The sequence below is a fragment of the Nicotiana sylvestris genome, chromosome 8, assembly GCF_000393655.2.
Source record: "Nicotiana sylvestris chromosome 8, ASM39365v2, whole genome shotgun sequence".
Classification (NCBI taxonomy): domain Eukaryota; kingdom Viridiplantae; phylum Streptophyta; class Magnoliopsida; order Solanales; family Solanaceae; genus Nicotiana; species Nicotiana sylvestris.
In genome coordinates, this window is record NC_091064.1 from 171722696 (window position 1) to 171740414 (window position 17719).

Below are 17719 nucleotides of genomic sequence, written 5' to 3' on the forward strand. Positions count from 1 at the left end.
AGGTCAATTCGAGAGGCAAGGGCATAGCGGAGTAGACATTGGATCGTCTTGAGGTGAGTAATGATTTTAAATGATGCACTGAGGGTTTGAAACCCCAGATTGCACAACATACTGCTATGTTGAGATGAGACACGCGTTGTATGACGAGCGCGGGGTCATTTACTATTGGGGATTGTGACTTGGTCCATCCCAGTTGATATTTTTACCGCGTAATTGATAAAGATTTATTGTTTTTCACTATGATTGGGCTTATTGCCATATTTGGGCTTCGTGCCAATTATCTGAAATCTTTTGTGAATTTACATCACTATTTTCCTCACGAATTGAAATATTATTTGAACTCAGTCCAATTGAATTATATTATTTTGTGAACTCAGCTACATTTATACTCAACTCGAGATTTAATGATATTTATAATGCTGTTGAGCTGAGCACTATTGTTTTACTGATGCCCAAGAGGCTTATGATTATTTTCTGGACTGATTGAGGCCGAGGGCCATACGTGAGGATATGTTGAGTGATGTGAGGAGGCTTTCAGGCCTCGAGTGTTATATGAGGAGGCTTTCAGGCCTCGTGTGTGATGTGTGAAGGCTTTCAGGCCTATTGATATTGCGCTTGGGCTGTAGGAGCCCCTCCGGAGTCTGTACACACCCCCAGTGAGCGCAGGGTACCCAGGTGAGTTGGGAGTGGGCCCGAGAGGCCGTTGCTTGTGTGTGGTGAGTTGGGAGTGAGCCCGAGGGGCTGATGTTGTGTGCTGGTGAGTTGGGAGTGAGCCCGAGGGGCTGATACTATACTGAGATTTACATATTGAGCCCGAGGGGCAAGCTTTTGATTTATCCTTACTGTGGAAATTATTTGTCTTTACTGTTTTAAAAGAAGAATTATCTGATACTCACTATTTTACTGTATAACTGATTTTACTGCTTGGGATAGCGCTATATTGTGCCGTTATGAGATTTCATGTTTTCAGTCGTTATTTATTTTTATTACTCACTGGGTCGGAGTACTCACATTACTCCCTGCACCATGTGTGCAGATACAGGCAGAGCTGAGTTCGCTCCTGAGCGCTGATTCTTTCCAGACCAGGCGGTGACTAGGAGTAACGAGGTAGCTGTTGACGTCCGCAGCCCCGTTTTCTCCCTTATCTTTGTTATTTATGATAATTCCAGACTTTGTAAAATATTAGTAAACTCTGTAGTAGCTCATGACTTGTGACACCCCGATTTCGGGCTGAGTTGGGAGGGTTTTCCTTGTTCTATCACGTTTATTTCACATTTAAGATTATATTGCCCATGATTTAGACTTATTCTTGCTAAGTAATTATAAAGAGATGTATTGTTTTGTTGATTGGCTGGCCTTGTCCTCACGAGAGGCGCCATCACGACCGGGTTGGGATTTTGGGTCGTGACAGCACCAGAACTGGAAATACCAGCAATGTTCTAAGTCCAATATTCACTTTGTAACCTATCTAAAACTCACCCGTGCCCTCGGGGCTTTAAACCAAAAGTGCACACAAGTCTAAAAATTTCATACGAACTTGCTCGCGTGATCAAATCGCCAAAATAACACATATAACTACGGATTTAACATCAAATCAATTGAAATTTTTAAGAAAACTTTAAAACTTTTATTTTCACAACCAGACATTCGAATCACGTCGAACCAACTCTGTTTCTCACCAAATTTCATATACAAGTCACAAATATGATAATGGACCTCTACCGGGACCGCAACCAAAATACGGACCTGATATCCAAAAAGTCTACTATGGGTCAAACATTTCAAATTCATTAAGCCTTTAACTTTCAAATTTCAACAAAGTGCGATATCTTGGGCTAGGGACTTCCGAATTCGATTTTGGGCGTACGCCCAAGTCTTAAATAACGATACGGACCCATCGGGACCGTCAAAACACTAATACGGTCTGTTTGCTCAAAACATTGACGAAAGCCAACTCAAATGGTTTTCAAAGCAAGAATTTTATATTTTTATCAATTTTTAACATGAAAGATTTTTGGAAACACGCCCGGATTACACACGCAAATCAAGGAGGGTAAATATAAGATTTTTAAAGCTTTAAAGCACAGAATTAGGTTCTAAAACACGAGCTGACCTATCGGGTCATCATATTTTCTGCCTCTAAAACAACCATTCATCCTCGAACGGACATAGAAAAGTACCTAGGCTGGTGAAAAGGTGGTGATATCTACCCCGCATGTACGACTCGGACTCCCAAATAGCAATCTCGACGGGTTAACCTCTCCACTACACTCTAATTGAAGGATAACTCTTCGATCTCAACTGACGAACCTACCGGGCTAGAATAGCCACCGGCTCCTCCTCATAAGTCAAATCTTTGTCCAACTAGACAGAGCTGAAATCTAACACGTGGGACGCATCTCCGCGATACTTCTTGAGTATGGACACATGGAATACGGAATGAACTGTTGATATACTGGGTGGCAATGCGAGCTTGTAAGCCACCTCACCCACTCTCCGAAGAATCTCAAAAGGTACGATATCTAGGGTTCAACTTGCCCTTCTTTCCAAACCTCATTACACCCTTCATGGGTGAAACCCAGAGCAACACTCACTCTCCGACCATGAATGCAACATCAAGAACTCTACGGCCAGCAAAACTCTTCTTCCTGGACTGAGCTGTGCGAAATCAATCCTGAATAATCCTGAGCTTATCCAAGGCATCTTGTATCAAATCTGTACCCAATAACCGAGCCTCCCCCGGCTTAAACCATCCAACCAGCGATCGACACCATCTACCATATAATCCCTCATAGGGAGCCAAACTCCTCAAGTTTTAAGAACTGATCCCATGAACCTCCAAAGTCTATGACACAAACGCGGAGCATATCCTCCAATATCTTAATAGTGTGATCGGACTATCCGTTCGTCTGAGGATGAAATGCTCTGCTCAACTCAACCTGTGTACCCAACTCACTTTGTACTGCCTTCCAGAAATACAAGGTGAACTGCGTGCCTCTATCAGAAATGATAGACACAGTCACACTGTGGAGACGGATGATCTCATGGATGTAAATCTCAGCCAACCGCTCTGAAGAATAGGTATCTGCCATATGAATGAAAGGCGCTGACTTGGTCAGCCTGTCCACAATGACCCAAACTACATCGAACTTCCTCTGAGTCCGTGGGAGTCCAACAATGAAATCCATAGTGATACGCTCCCACTTCCACTCAAGAATCTCTATCTTTTGAAGTAAACCACCAGGTCTCTGATGCTCATACTTTACTTGCTGACAATCTAAATACTGAGCTACATATGCAACTATATCCTTCTTTATCCTCCTCCACCAATAATGATGCCGCTTGTCCTGATACATCTTGGTTGCGCCAGGATGAATAGAATACCAGGAATTATGGGTTTTCTCTAGAATCAACTCACAAAGTCCATCCACATTAGGCACACAAACATGACCTTACATCCTCAAAACTCTAGTATCTCCAACCGTAACCTTCTTGGCATTACCGTATCGCATTGTGTCCCTGAGGACAAGCAAATGAGGGTCATCATATTATCGCTCCCTGATGCGCTCAAATAAGAAAGACCGAGCGACCATACAATCTAGAACACAACTGGTCTCAGAAACATCCAACCTCACAAACTGATTGGCCAAGGCCTGAATATCTAATGCAAGCGGTGTCTTACCGACTGGAATGTACGCAAGGCTCCTCATACTTACTAACTTCCTATTCAAGGCATCGGCCACCACTTTGGCCTTCCCGAGATGATACAAGATGGTGATACCATAGTCTTTCAATAGCTCCAACCACCTCCTCTACCTCAAATTGAGCTATTTTTGTTTGAACAAGCACTGCAAATTCCGATGATCTATGAATATGTCACACGACATGCCGTAAAGATAGTGCCACCAAATCTTTAGCGCATGAACGATGGCTGCCAGCTCTAAGTCATGAACAGGGTAATTTTTCTCATGAACCTTCAGCTGTCGTGATGCATATATGATCACCCTGTTATCCTTCATCATACCGCACCAAGTCCAATACGAGATGCATTATAATATACCGTATAAGACCCTGAACCTGTGGGCAATACCAACACCGACGCTGTAGTCAAAGTAGTTTTGAGCTTCTAAAAGCTCGCCTTATACTCGTCTGGCCATCTGAACGGGGCACCCTTCTGGGTCAACCTGGTCAATGGGGTTGCTATAGATGAGAATCCCTCCATAGACCGACGATAATAACTTGCCAATCCCAAGAAACTCCGAATCTCTATAGCTGAAGTGGGTTTAGGCCGGTTCTGAACTGCCTCAATCTTCTTAGGATTCACCTGAATACACTCTGCTAACACAACATGCCCCAAGAAAATGACTTAGCTCAACCAAAACTCGCATTTTGAAAATTTAACATATAACTGATTGTCTCTCAGAGTCTGAAGAACGATCTGAAGATGTTTCTCATGCTCCTCTCGACTGCGGGAGTAGATTAAGATATCATCAATAAACACAATCACAAAGGAATCCAAATAGGGCTTGAACACCTGATTCATCAAATCCATAAATCATGTTGGGTCATTTTTCAACCCAAATAACATCACTAGAAACTCATAATGCCCATACCGAGTCCGAAAAGCTATCTTAGGGACATCGGATGCCCTAATCCTCAACTTATGGTAGTCAGACCTCAAATAGATCTTTGAAAACACCTTGGCACCTTGAAGTTGGTCAAATAAGTCATCAATCCTTGGAAATGGTTACTTGTTCTTGATGGTGACTTTGTTCTACTGCCAATTATCTATGCACATCCTCATCGATCCATCCTTCTTCTTCATAAATAACATGGGCGCACCCCAGGACGAGACACTAAGTCTAATAAAGCCTTTATCAAACAAATCTTACAACTGCTTCTTCAATTCTTTCAACTCTGGCGGAGCTATACGGTATGGCAGAATAAAAATGGGTTGAGTGCCCGGGGCCAAATCAATACAGAAGTCGATATCTTTGTCGAGTGGTATCCCCGGTAGGTCTGCAGAAAATACCTCTGAAAACTCAATAACAACCGATACTAAATCCATGGAAGGAACCTCCGCACTAGAATCGCGGACATAAGCCATATACGCTAGACACCTTTTGCGACCATATGTTAAGCCTTCACATAAGAGATAACCTTGCTGGTAGAATGGCCAGGAGTCCCTCTCCACACTAATCGAGGCAACCCTAGCAAGGCTAAGGTCACCGTCTTGGCATGATTGCAAAGAATTCAAATTAGGTTAATATTGAAAAAGTCAACACTCAGGCCCGCTCAGTCCAAACCTGAAATTATGACCAAAAATCGATTACCCATTCACCCCCAAGCCCGGTTATATAATTTGTTTTGGAATCTAACCTCAATTTGAGGTATAAATCATTATTTTTCAAAAATCTCTAATTCTATCAAAACCCCCAATTTCCATCATGAAAACTCTAGCTTTTAGATTGAGATCTTAGAAAAAGTAGTGAAAGATTGAAAGAAACTAGTTTAGAATTATTTACCAATGATTTAGGGAAGAAGAGTTCTTTGAAAATCGCCTCTAGGGTTCTTGAGTTAGAAACTTTGAAGAATGAATCAAAAATCCTGTCTAAGTCATATTTGATCAGTTGCAGGTGTCGCATTTGCGACATTGCGAACCCCGCAAATGTGAAGTATCCATAGCAAATGCGAAGATCCTCACACCTATGCTTTCTTAGCAAATGCGAAGAATAGTTCGCAAGTGCGAACCTGACCTTCCGCAATTGTAACCATATGATTGCAGTTGTGATCACTGCCTTCCCCTGACTCACTTCGCAAATGCGAAGAAGGTTTCGCAAATGCGAACTCTATCTGGCCCAGCTACTCTTCGCAAATGCAAGGGGTATCTCGCAAATGCGAAACCCTCAGAGGATGCAAATGTGATGCCTGATCTCGCAAATGCGATGCCTGATCTCGCATTGCACATGCACCAGAACTGGAAAAACCAGCAATGTTTTAAGTGAAATTTTCACTCTGTAGCCTATCCGAAACTCACCCGAGCCATCAGGGCTCTAAATCAAAAGTGCACACAAGTATAAAAAATCATACGAACTTGCTCGCCCGATCAAATCGCCAAAATAACACATATAACTACGAATTGAGCACCAAATTCTCACGACCCAAATTCCCCCCCCCCCATCGGGAGTCGTGATGACGCCTACTGTCGGAGCTAGGCAAGCCAACCTTAACATACCTTTTTAACTAACTTTCAACAAGATAATAATAAAACAATAAATTCAAGTGGAAGTCTTAATTTAATAATAAATGAACGAAAATGCGGGAAAAAAAAATTAACATTATCCTCTACCCAAGATTTAGTGTCACAATACTCACGGGCTACTATAAGATACTACAAAAAAGAGTTTGAAAGAAATACATAAGGAGTCTGCTTCGATACAATGAAAACAAACAGGAATGAAATAGATGAGACTCAGGGCCCACGCACGCCAGCGAACTACCTAGGAGTCTCTGGACTGAAGGCACGCTCCCAATCTACTGCTACTGCGGTCCGTAAGCTACTCCTGAATCTGTGCACAAAAAGGGCACAGAAGTGTAGCATCAGCACAACCGACCCCATGTGCAGGTAAGTGTCTGGCCTAACCCCGGCGAGGTAGTGACGAGGCTAGAACGGACCTACCACAATTAACTTGTACAAATATATGTGCAACAACGGAAAAATATATATAATTTAAACAGATAATAGGGAGGGGACATGCTGTGGGGTGTAACCATTTGGATATAAGACCAATGAATAGAGAGATGGAAACTGAATAATTAACATCTATGAAAGAGAACAAGTGAATCAACAACTGCACGGCACCAACCTTCGTGCTTTTACTCTCAATTCTCACCAAAACTGTCAAATATAGTGCACGACATCACCCTTCGCGCTTTTCCTCACATAACTCTCACATCAAGGCACGGAATGACCCTTTGTGCTCAAATAATTAGAGACATGGCACGGAAAGACACTTCGTGCATAATTATCAAAACATGGCACGGAAAGACCCTTCGTGCATAATTATCAAAACATGGAACGGAAAGACCCTTCGTGCATAATCTCTCTTCCTCACTCAATCAACAGTCACAACCAATCGGGGAAGGGAATATACAACAAGATTAAACATCCCGGCAAGGGAGAACAAATCAACAATATGTCCCGGCAAGGGAAGAAAAAAAATACCACACTTCCTTCTTTAATTCATCTACTTCTCAACTATCACTTCATAATTATATTAGTAAGTAATTAGCTCAACTGTTTCACATCTTTCGAATTTAAAAGCAATTACGACTCACGGTCATGCTAGACTCCTGTGCATAGATAACTGTCACCATGCCTATACACCGTACTCCACAGTTAACACGTAGCAAATAACATCCAAATCCTAATCCCTCAAGCCAAAGTTAGAACAAACACTTACCTCTAGTGCTCCAAACTCAACTCACGCTTCTAGTATAGCTTTACCTCTTGATTCCACCACCAATCCACTCAAATCTAGTCATAAGTTACTTAATCACATTAATAATTACTAAATGAATCACTCCCCCTGCATGAAAATAAATTTTACAAGGTTTTTCCCCAAATGGTCAAAAATACCCCCGGACCCACGTGGTCGAAACTCGAGGTTCGGACAAAAACCCGGTTACCTATTCCCCCATGAATCCAAATATATGAGTTGTTTTGAAATCGGACCCCAAATTGAGGTCCAACTCCTCAATTTGTAGAAAACCTAGGTTCTACCCAAAACACCCTATTTCACCCATGAAAATCTTTGATTTGACGTTGAAATCATGTTAAAATATGTTAAGACATGAAGAAAATGAGTTAGAAATCACTTACCAATCGTTTTGAAGAAGAAATGTTGTTTGGAAAATCGCCTCTTAGGTTTTGGGTTTTTGAAAAGTGAAAAATGACTGAGATTTTCCGGACTTGTATACCTTTCTGAGGACCTGGCGCGGACCGCACAAGAATGTGTTGCGGCCGCGCCGAGTGGGAGAAAAATTAGGGCTTCTCTGAACCCTTCAAGCGCGGACCGCACTGTTTTGGTGCGCGGCCGCGCTGGTTAACCTGAACCCTAGCCCTCAGACTCAGCCACGCGGACCGCACATAAAGGCATCGCAGCCGCGCGACACCAGCGCGGACCGCGCGGAAATGACCGCGGCCGCGCTGGTGTCTGCAACACCTGAACCTGCATTTTCTTAAGTCCAAGACCTCCCGGGCCCCATTCAAAACTCACCCGAGCCCTCGGGGCTCCAAACCAAACATGCACACAACCTTAAAAACATCTTACAGACTTACTCGTGCGATCAAATCGCCAAAATAACATCATATACATAGGATCAAGCCTCAAACACATGATTTTCTTTCAACTTTCATAAAAACTCAAATTCCCCATTTTAAGTCTGAAACACGTCATATGACGTCCATTTTTAGCCAAACTTTACATATAGTGCTTAAAACATATTTAAGACTCGTACCGGGCGTCGGAACCAAAATACGAGCCCGATACCTTAGTTTTCTGATCAACTTTCTTCTTCATTTTCCTTAATTAATTTCAGAAAACAATTTCACACAAAAATTTATTTCTCGGGCTTGGGACCTCAGAATTTAATTCCGGGTACACGCCCAAGTCCCATATTTTTCTACGGACCCTCCGGGACCGTCGAATCACAGGTCCGGGTCCGTTTACCCAAAATGTTGACCGATGTCAATATTATGTGTATTAAATATCAAAAATCATCAAATTTCTCGCAACATTCGCATATTTCAACATAAAAGCTTTCCGACTTCGCGCCCGGACTGCGCACGCAATATCGAGGTAACTAAAAGCGAGGTTTTCAAGGCCTCAAAACCACGGAACAAGGAAGAGTTACGGTGATGACCCTTTGGGTCGTCACATTCTCCACCTCATCTTAGGGTGATCCTTTTGTCGACGGATGCTCTTATTACACTCGTAGTCTCTGAAGGATGCATCACAAAATATTTCTAGATCCCAATACACCCAATGCCAGATAGCTGCCAAAAAGGTTGAAAAAACAACAAGATCTTTCTTTTGTCCCTTCCAAGCGATCGGAAAATAAAGAAATGTGGGGTCGTATTGGAATTGGGACCCAAAAGAAACTTGGGCATTTATTACTTGGATCGTATTTGCAATTTGACCTCAACTGTCGAACCTGCCGGTCTAGAATAGCCATCGGCTCCTCTTCGTATGACAGATCTTTGTCCCATCGAAGTTCACTATGAATCTTTAGGTACTTTTTATGAGATTTATGGACTGATTTTTTCAATCTTTTCGACCTTGGTTTCGTAGGAGCAAGTCAGAAAGATTGAGAAATAGAACCATCTGATTTAATTCATTCTCAATAGCCACGAGATGATCATCTTAGGGTGATCCTTTTGTCGACGGATGCTCTTATTACACTCGTAGTCTCTGAAGGATGCATCACAAAATATTTCTAGATCCCAATACACCCAATGCCAGATAGCTGCCAAAAAGGTTGAAAAAACAACAAGATCTTTCTTTTGTCCCTTCCAAGCGATCGGAAAATAAAGAAATGTGGGGTCGTATTGGAATTGGGACCCAAAAGAAACTTGGGCATTTATTACTTGGATCGTATTTGCAATTTGACCTCAACTGTCGAACCTGCCGGTCTAGAATAGCCATCGGCTCCTCTTCGTATGACAGATCTTTGTCCAATTGGACAGTGCTGAAATCTAACACGTGCGATGGATCTCCGCGATACTTCCGGAGCATAGATACATGAAACACGGGATGCATAGCTGACAAGCTAGGTGGCAAGGCAAGTCTATAAGTCACCTCTCCCACACGATCAAGAATCTCAAATGGACCGATAAACCTAGGGCTGAGCTTGCCCTTCTTCCCAAATCTCATCACGCCCTTCATAGGCGATACACGGAGCAATACCCGTTCACCAACCATGAAAGCAACATCTCTGACCTTGCGGTCTGCATAACTCTTCTGTCTGGACTGAGCTGTACGAAGTCTATCCTGAATAATCCTGACCTTGTCCAAGGCCTCCTAAACCAGATCCGTACCCAATAATCGAGCCTCTCCCGGCTCAAACTATCCAACTGGAGACCGACATCGCCTACCATACAAAGCCTCATACGGAGCCATCTGAATGCTGGACTGGTAGCTGTTGTTGTAGGCAAACTCTGCTAAAGGCAAAAACTGGTCCCACAAGCCTCCAAAATCAATGACACAAGCTTGGAGCATGTCCTCAAGGATCTGAATAGTTCTCTCGGACTGACCGTCCGTCTGGGGATGAAATGTTGTACTCAACTCAACCTGGGTGCCCAACTCTCGCTGAACCGCTCTCCAGAAATGCGAGGTAAACTGCGTACCCCGATCCAAAATGATAGATAGCGGCACCCCATGAAGGCGAACAATCTCCCTGATATAAATCTCGGCTAACCTTTCAGACGAATAGGTGGCTGCAACAGGATCAAAATGCGCCGACTTGGTCAGCCTATCAACAATAACCCAAACCGCATCAAACTTCTTCCGAGTCATCGGAAGTCCAGTAACAAAATCCATAGTAATCCTCTCCCACTTCCACTCGGGAAGCTCAATCCTCTAAAATAAACCATCGGGCCTCTGATGTTCGTACTTAACCTACTGACAGTTCAAACAACGAGCCACGTATGCAACAATGTCTTTCTTCATTCCACGCCACCAATAGTGATGCCTCAAATCCTGATACATCTTCGCGGTGCCCAGGTGAATAGAATACCGAGAACTGTGGGCCTCCGCTAAGATCGACTCTCGAACCCCATCAACATTGGGCCTACAAACTCGCCCCTGCAATCTCAATACGCCATCATCATCTAAGGTTACTTTCTTGGCACCTCCACGATGCACCGTGTCTCTCAAGACACACAAATGGGGATCATCGAATTGCCGATCACGGATACGCTCCAATAACGAAGAACGAGCGACCGTGCAAGCTAATACTCGACTAGGCTCAGAAATGTCCAACCTCACAAACTGATTGGCCAAAGCCTGAACGTCCAAAGCAAGCGGTCTCTCACCGACCGGAATATAAGCAAGACTGCCCATACTGGCTGACTTCCTACTCAAGGCATCGGCCACCACATTGGCCTTTTCCGGGTGATATAAGATAGTGATGTCATAATCTTTCAACAATTCCAACCACCTCCTCTGCCTCAAATTCAACTCCTTTTGCTTGAACAAATACTGAAGACTCTTATGATCCGTGAACACCTCACACGCCACACCATACAGATAGTGCCTCCAAATCTTCAATGCGTGAACAATGGCTGCCAACTCCAAATCATGCACTGGATAGTTCTTCTCATGAACCTTCAACTGCCTCGAAGCATAGGCAATGACCTTGCCATCCTGCATCAACACTGCACCAAGTCCAATACGAGATGCATCACAATAGACTGTATAGGGCCCTGAACCTGTGGGCAAAACCAACATCGGTGCCGTGGTCAGAGCTGCCTTGAGCCTCTGAAAGCTCGCCTCACACTCATCCGACCATCTAAACTGGGCACCTTTCTAGGTCAATCTGGTCATAGGGGCTGCAATGGATGAAAACCCCTCCACGAACCGACGGTAGTAACCTGCTAACCCAAGGAAACTCCGAATCTCCGTAGCTGAAGATGGTCGCATAAATCATCAATCCTCGGCAGTGGATACTTATTCTTAATTGTAACCTTGTTCAATTGCCGGTAATCGATGCACATTCTCATCGAACCATCCTTTTTCTTAACAAACAACACCGGCGCACCCCAAGGCGAAACACTGGTTCTAATGAAACCCTTATCAAGCAAGTCCTGAAGCTGCTCTTTCAACTCTTTCAACTCTGGCGGGGCCATGCGATATGGCGGAATGGAAATAGGCTGAGTGCCCAGGGCCAAATCAATACGAAAGTCGATATCCCTGTCGGACGGCATACCCGGCAAGTCTGAAGGGAAAACCTCAGGAAACTCCCGAACAACGGGCACAGAATCAATAGAAGGGGCCTCCGCACTAGAATCGCGAACATACGCCAAGTAGGCCAAACATCCCTTCTTGACCATATGTCGAGCTTTCACATACGAGATAACACTGCGGGTACAATGACCAGAAGTCCCTCTCCACTCTAAACGGGGTAAATCCGGTAAGGCTAAGGTCACAGTCTTGTCATGGCAATCCAAGATAGCATGGTACGCGGATAACCAATCCATCCCCAATATAACGTCGAAGTCGACCATGTCCAAAAGCAACAAATCAACACGGGTTTCAAGACCCCCAAACACTACGATACAAGAACGATGAACTTGGTCGACCACAATAGAATCACCCACCGGTGTTGACACATAAACAGGAATACTCAACGAGTCACTAGGCATAACCAAATAGGGTGCAAAATAGGACGACAAATATGAATACGTAGATCCCGGGTCAAATAACACAGAAGCACCCCTACCACAGACCAGAATAGTATCTGTAATCGCAGCATCTGATGACTCGGCCTCTGGCCTGGCCGGCAAAGCATAACAACGGGGCTGGGCCCCACCTCCCTAAATCATATCCCTGGGATGATCTGCTGCTGGCTGACCCCTACCTCTAGCGGTCTGAGCTCCACCTCTAAGACCTCTACCTCCACCTCTATGTCCTCTACCCCCGCTTCTAGCTGGCTGGGCAGGCTGTGGGGCAACTGGTGCCTGGATTAGTGGGCAAGGACCCTGCTGCTGAGAACTACCCGAGGCTCGGGGGCAAAACCTGACAATGTGACTCCGGTCACCACAACCATAACATGCCCTCGGCTGCTGGGACTGCTGGCCCTATCGATCTGTATGTCCTCCCCTGAAGCTCTGAAGTGGCGGTGCACTGATGGGGGCTGGTGGTGTGCTGAAGGTCTGCTGATCCGAATAATACTGCTGAGGACCACCACCGCCTGGAGTACCATGAGAAACCTGAAGTGCCGACTGGAAGGGCCTCTGAGGATGGCCTCTACCATAAGAATCCCTACCTCTAGATGAGGTACCACTGAATCTACCAGAATGACGGGGCCTCTTATCAGACCCATGACCACCTCCCTGAGCAAGTGCCATCTCTATCCGGCGGGCACCATCTGCCGCCTCCTGAAATGAAATCTCACTACCGGCACTCATGGCCATCTGAACACGGATCGACTGGGCCAACCCATCAAAAAACCTCTGCACCCTCTCTCTCTCGGTGGGGAGTATCACAATGGCATGACGAGCGAGATCAATGAACCGGGTCTCATACTGGGTAACCATCATAGGACTCTGCTGGAGACGCTCAAACTGCCTGCGAAAAGCATCTCGCTGAGTAACTGGAAGAAACTTCCCCAGAAATAACTCTGAAAACTGATCCCAGATCAATGATGGCGACCCTGCTGGCCTGGCTGAACAAAAATCCCTCCACCAAGTCTTGGTGGATCCTTCCAGGCGAAAAGTGGCGAAATCGACCCCATTGGTCTCTACAATGCCCATAGTCCGTAGAACCTCATGACAGCTGAATATGAAATCCTGAGCATCCTCTGAGGGAGTGCCACTATATGTAGTTGTGAAGAGCTTGGTGAAACGATCAAGCCTCCACAAAGCATCCACGGACATAGTCGCACCATCACTAGACTAAGCTGCAATACCTGGCTGGGCTACCACAACTGGCTGAACGGCCACGACTGGCTGAACTGCTGGAACCTGAGCCTGAGGAGCTACCCGCTCTCGAGTACGAGTATCGGGAGTCTGAACTCCTCCCCCAGCCTGAGATGTGGCTGGAGCTACGGGAAGCAGACCCGCCCTAGAAATGCCCTCCATAAAGCCTACCAGTCGGACCAAAGAATCCTGAAGCACTGGAGTGGCTATGAAACCCTCTAGGACCTGAGGTGGGCCCACCGGAGCTGCTGGAGCTGGAACCCCTTCGTCGTAGTCAACATGAGGCTCCACCTCTGGGTCTGCCGCTCGGGGCTAAGCTCTGCCCCGGCCTCGTACTCTGCCCCTAATAGGAGCTGCTGCTGGGAGCTCGGGCTGCTGCGCGGTAGAAGAGAAAGCACGTGTTCTCGCCATCTGCGAAAGAACAGAGTGGAAAGACAACCAGTACTTGAGAAACAGAATCGCACGACAAGGATGAACAAGGTGAAGTTTTCCTTACTCGTTAGCCTCTGCGGGATAAATACAGACGTCTCCGTACCGATCCCTCAGACTCTACTGAGCTTGTCCGTGAATTGTGAGACCTAAGTAACCTAGCGCTCTGATACCAACTTGTCACGACCCAAATTCCCCCCTCCCCCCCATCGGGAGTCGTGATAGCGCCTACTGTCGGAGCTAGGCAAGTCAACCTTAACATACCTTTTTAACTAACTTTCAACAAGATAATAATAAAACAATAAATTCAAGCGGAAGTCTTAATTTAATAATAAATGAACGAAAATGCGGGAAAAAAAAATTAACATCATCCTCTACCCAAGATTTAGTGTCACAATACTCACGGGCTAGTATAAGATACTACAAACAAGAGTTTGAAAGAAATACATAAGGAGTCTGCTTCGATACAATGAAAACAAACAGGAATGAAATAGATGAGACTCAGGGCCCACGCACGCCAGCGAACTACCTAGGAGTCTCTAGACTGAAGGCATGCTCCCAATCTACTGCTACTGCGGTCCGTAAGCTACTCCCGAATCTGTGCACAAAAAGGGCACAGAAGTGTAGCATCAGCACAACCGACCCCATGTGCTGGTAAGTGTCTGGCCTAACCCCGGCAAGGTAGTGACGAGGCTAGACCGGACCTACCACAATTAACTTGTACAAATATATGTGCAACAACGGAAAAATATACATAATTTAAACAGATAATAGGGAGGGGACATGCTGTGGGGTGTAACCATTTGGATATAAGACCAACGAATAGAGAGATGGAAACTGAATAATTAACATCTATGAAAGAGAACAAGTGAATCAACAACTACACGGCACCAACCTTCGTGCTTTTACTCTCAATTCTCACCAAAACTGTCAAATATAGTGCACGGCATCACCCTTCGCGCTTTTCCTCACATAACTCTCACATCAAGGCACGGAATGACCCTTCATGCTCAAATAATTAGAGACATGGCAAAGAAAGACCCTTCGTGCATAATTATCAAAACATGGCACGGAAAGACCCTTCGTGCATAATTATCAAAACATGGCATGGAAAGACCCTTCGTGCATAATTATCAAAACATGGCACGGAAAGACCCTTCGTGCATAATCGCTCTTCCTCACCCAATCAACAGCCACAACCAATCGGGAAAGGGAATACACAACAAGATTAAACACCCCGGCAAGGGAGAACAAATCAACAATAAGTCCCGACAAGGGAAGAAAAAAATACCACACTTCCTTCTTTAACTCATCTGCTTCTCAGCTATCACTTCATAATTATATTAGCAAGTAATTAGCTCAACTATTTCACATCTTTCGAATTTAAAAGCAACTACGACTCACGGTCATGCTAGACTCCAGTGCATAGATAACCGTCACCATGCCTATACACCGTACTCCACAGTTAACACGTAGCAAATAACATCCAAATCCTAATCCTTCAAGCCAAAGTTAGAACAAACACTTACCTCGAGTGCTCCAAACTCAACTCACGCTTCTAGTATAGCTTTACCTCTTGATTCCACCACCAATCCGCTCAAATCTAGTCATAAGTTACTTAATCACATTAATAATTACTAAATGAATCACTCCCCCTGCATGAAAATAAAGTTTACAAGGTTTTTCCCAAAATGGTCAAAAATACCCCCGGACCCACGTGGTCGAAACTTGAGGTTCGGACAAAAACCCGGTTACCCATTCCCCCATGAAACCAAATATATGAGTTGTTTTGAAATCGGACCCCAAATTGAGGTCTAACTCCTCAATTTGTAGAAAACCTAGGTTCTACCCAAAACACCCAATTTCACCCTTGAAAATCTTTGATTTGACGTTGAAATCATGTTAAAAGATGTTAAGACATGAAGAAAATGAGTTAGAAATCACTTACCAATCGTTTTGAAGAAGAAAAGTTGTTTGGAAAATCGCCTCTTAGGTTTTGGGTTTTTGAAAAGTGAAAAATGACTGGGATTTTCCGGACTTCTATACCTTTCTGAGGACCTGGCGCGGACCGCACAAGAATGTGTTGCGGCCGCGCCGAGTGGGAGAAAAATTGGGGCTTCTCTGAACCCTTCCAGCGCGGACCGCACTGTTTTGGTGCGCGGCCGCGCTGGTTAACCTGAACCCTAGCCCTCAGACTCAGCCACGCGGACCGCACAGAAAGGCATCGCAGCCGCGCGGCACCAGCGCGGACCGCGCGGAAATGACCGCGGCCGCGCTGGTGTCTGCAACACCCGAACCTGCATTTTCTTAAGTCCAAGACCTCCCGGGCCCCATTCAAAACTCACCCGAGCCCTCGGGGCTCCAAACCAAACATGCACACAATCTTAAAAACATCTTACGGACTTACTCGTGCGATCAAATCGCCAAAATAACATCATATACATAGGATTAAGCCTCAAACACATGATTTTCTTTCAACTTTCATAAAAACTCAAATTTCCCATTTTATGTCTGAAACACGTCGTATGACGTCCGTTTTTAGCCAAACTTTACAGATAGTGCTTAAAACATATTTAAGACTCGTACCGGGCGTCAGAACCAAAATACGAGCCCGATACCACAGTTTTCTGATCAATTTTCTTCTTCATTTTCCTTAATTAATTTCAGAAAATAATTTCACACAAAAATTCATTTCTCGGGCTTGGGACCTCGGAATTTAATTCCGGGTACACACCCAAGTCCCATATTTTTCTACGGACCCTCCGGGACCGTCGAATCACAAGTTCGGATCCGTTTACCCAAAATGTTGACCGATGTCAATATTATGCGTATTAAATATCAAAATTCATCAAATTTCTCGCAACATTCGCATATTTCAACATAAAAGCTTTTCGGCTTCGCGCCCGGATTGCGCACGCAATATCGAGGTAACTAAAAGCGAGGTTTCCAAGGCCTCGGAAGCACGGAACAAGGAAGAGTTACGGTGATGACCCTTTGTGTCGTCACACAAATCAATTGAAATTTTCAAGAAAACTTTGAAACTTCTATTTTCACAATCGGACATTCGAATCACGTCAAACCAACTCCGTTTCTCACCAAATTTCACAGACATATCATAAATATGGTACTGGACCTATACCGAGACCGAAATCAAAATACGGACCCAATATCCAAAAAGTCAACTATGGGTCAACCATTTCAAATTCATTAAGCCTTTAACTTTCAAATTTCAATAAAGTCCGATATCTCGGGCTAGGGACTTTCGAATTTGATTCCGGGCATACGCCCAAGTCCCAAATCACGATACGGACTCACGAAATCATCAAAACATGAATCCGGGTCTGTTTGCTTAAAACGTTGACCAAAGTCAATTCAAATAGTTTTCAAAGCAAGAATTTCATTTTTTATCAGTTTTTAACATGAAGACTTTCCGGAAACATGCATGGACTACGCACACAAATTGAGGAGGGTAAAAATAAAAATTTTAAGGCTTCAAAGCGCAGAATTAGGTTCTAAAACATGAGATGACCTATCAGGTCATCACAACCATAGAAATAAGGTATAAAATCTTATCTAAATACATACATCAAG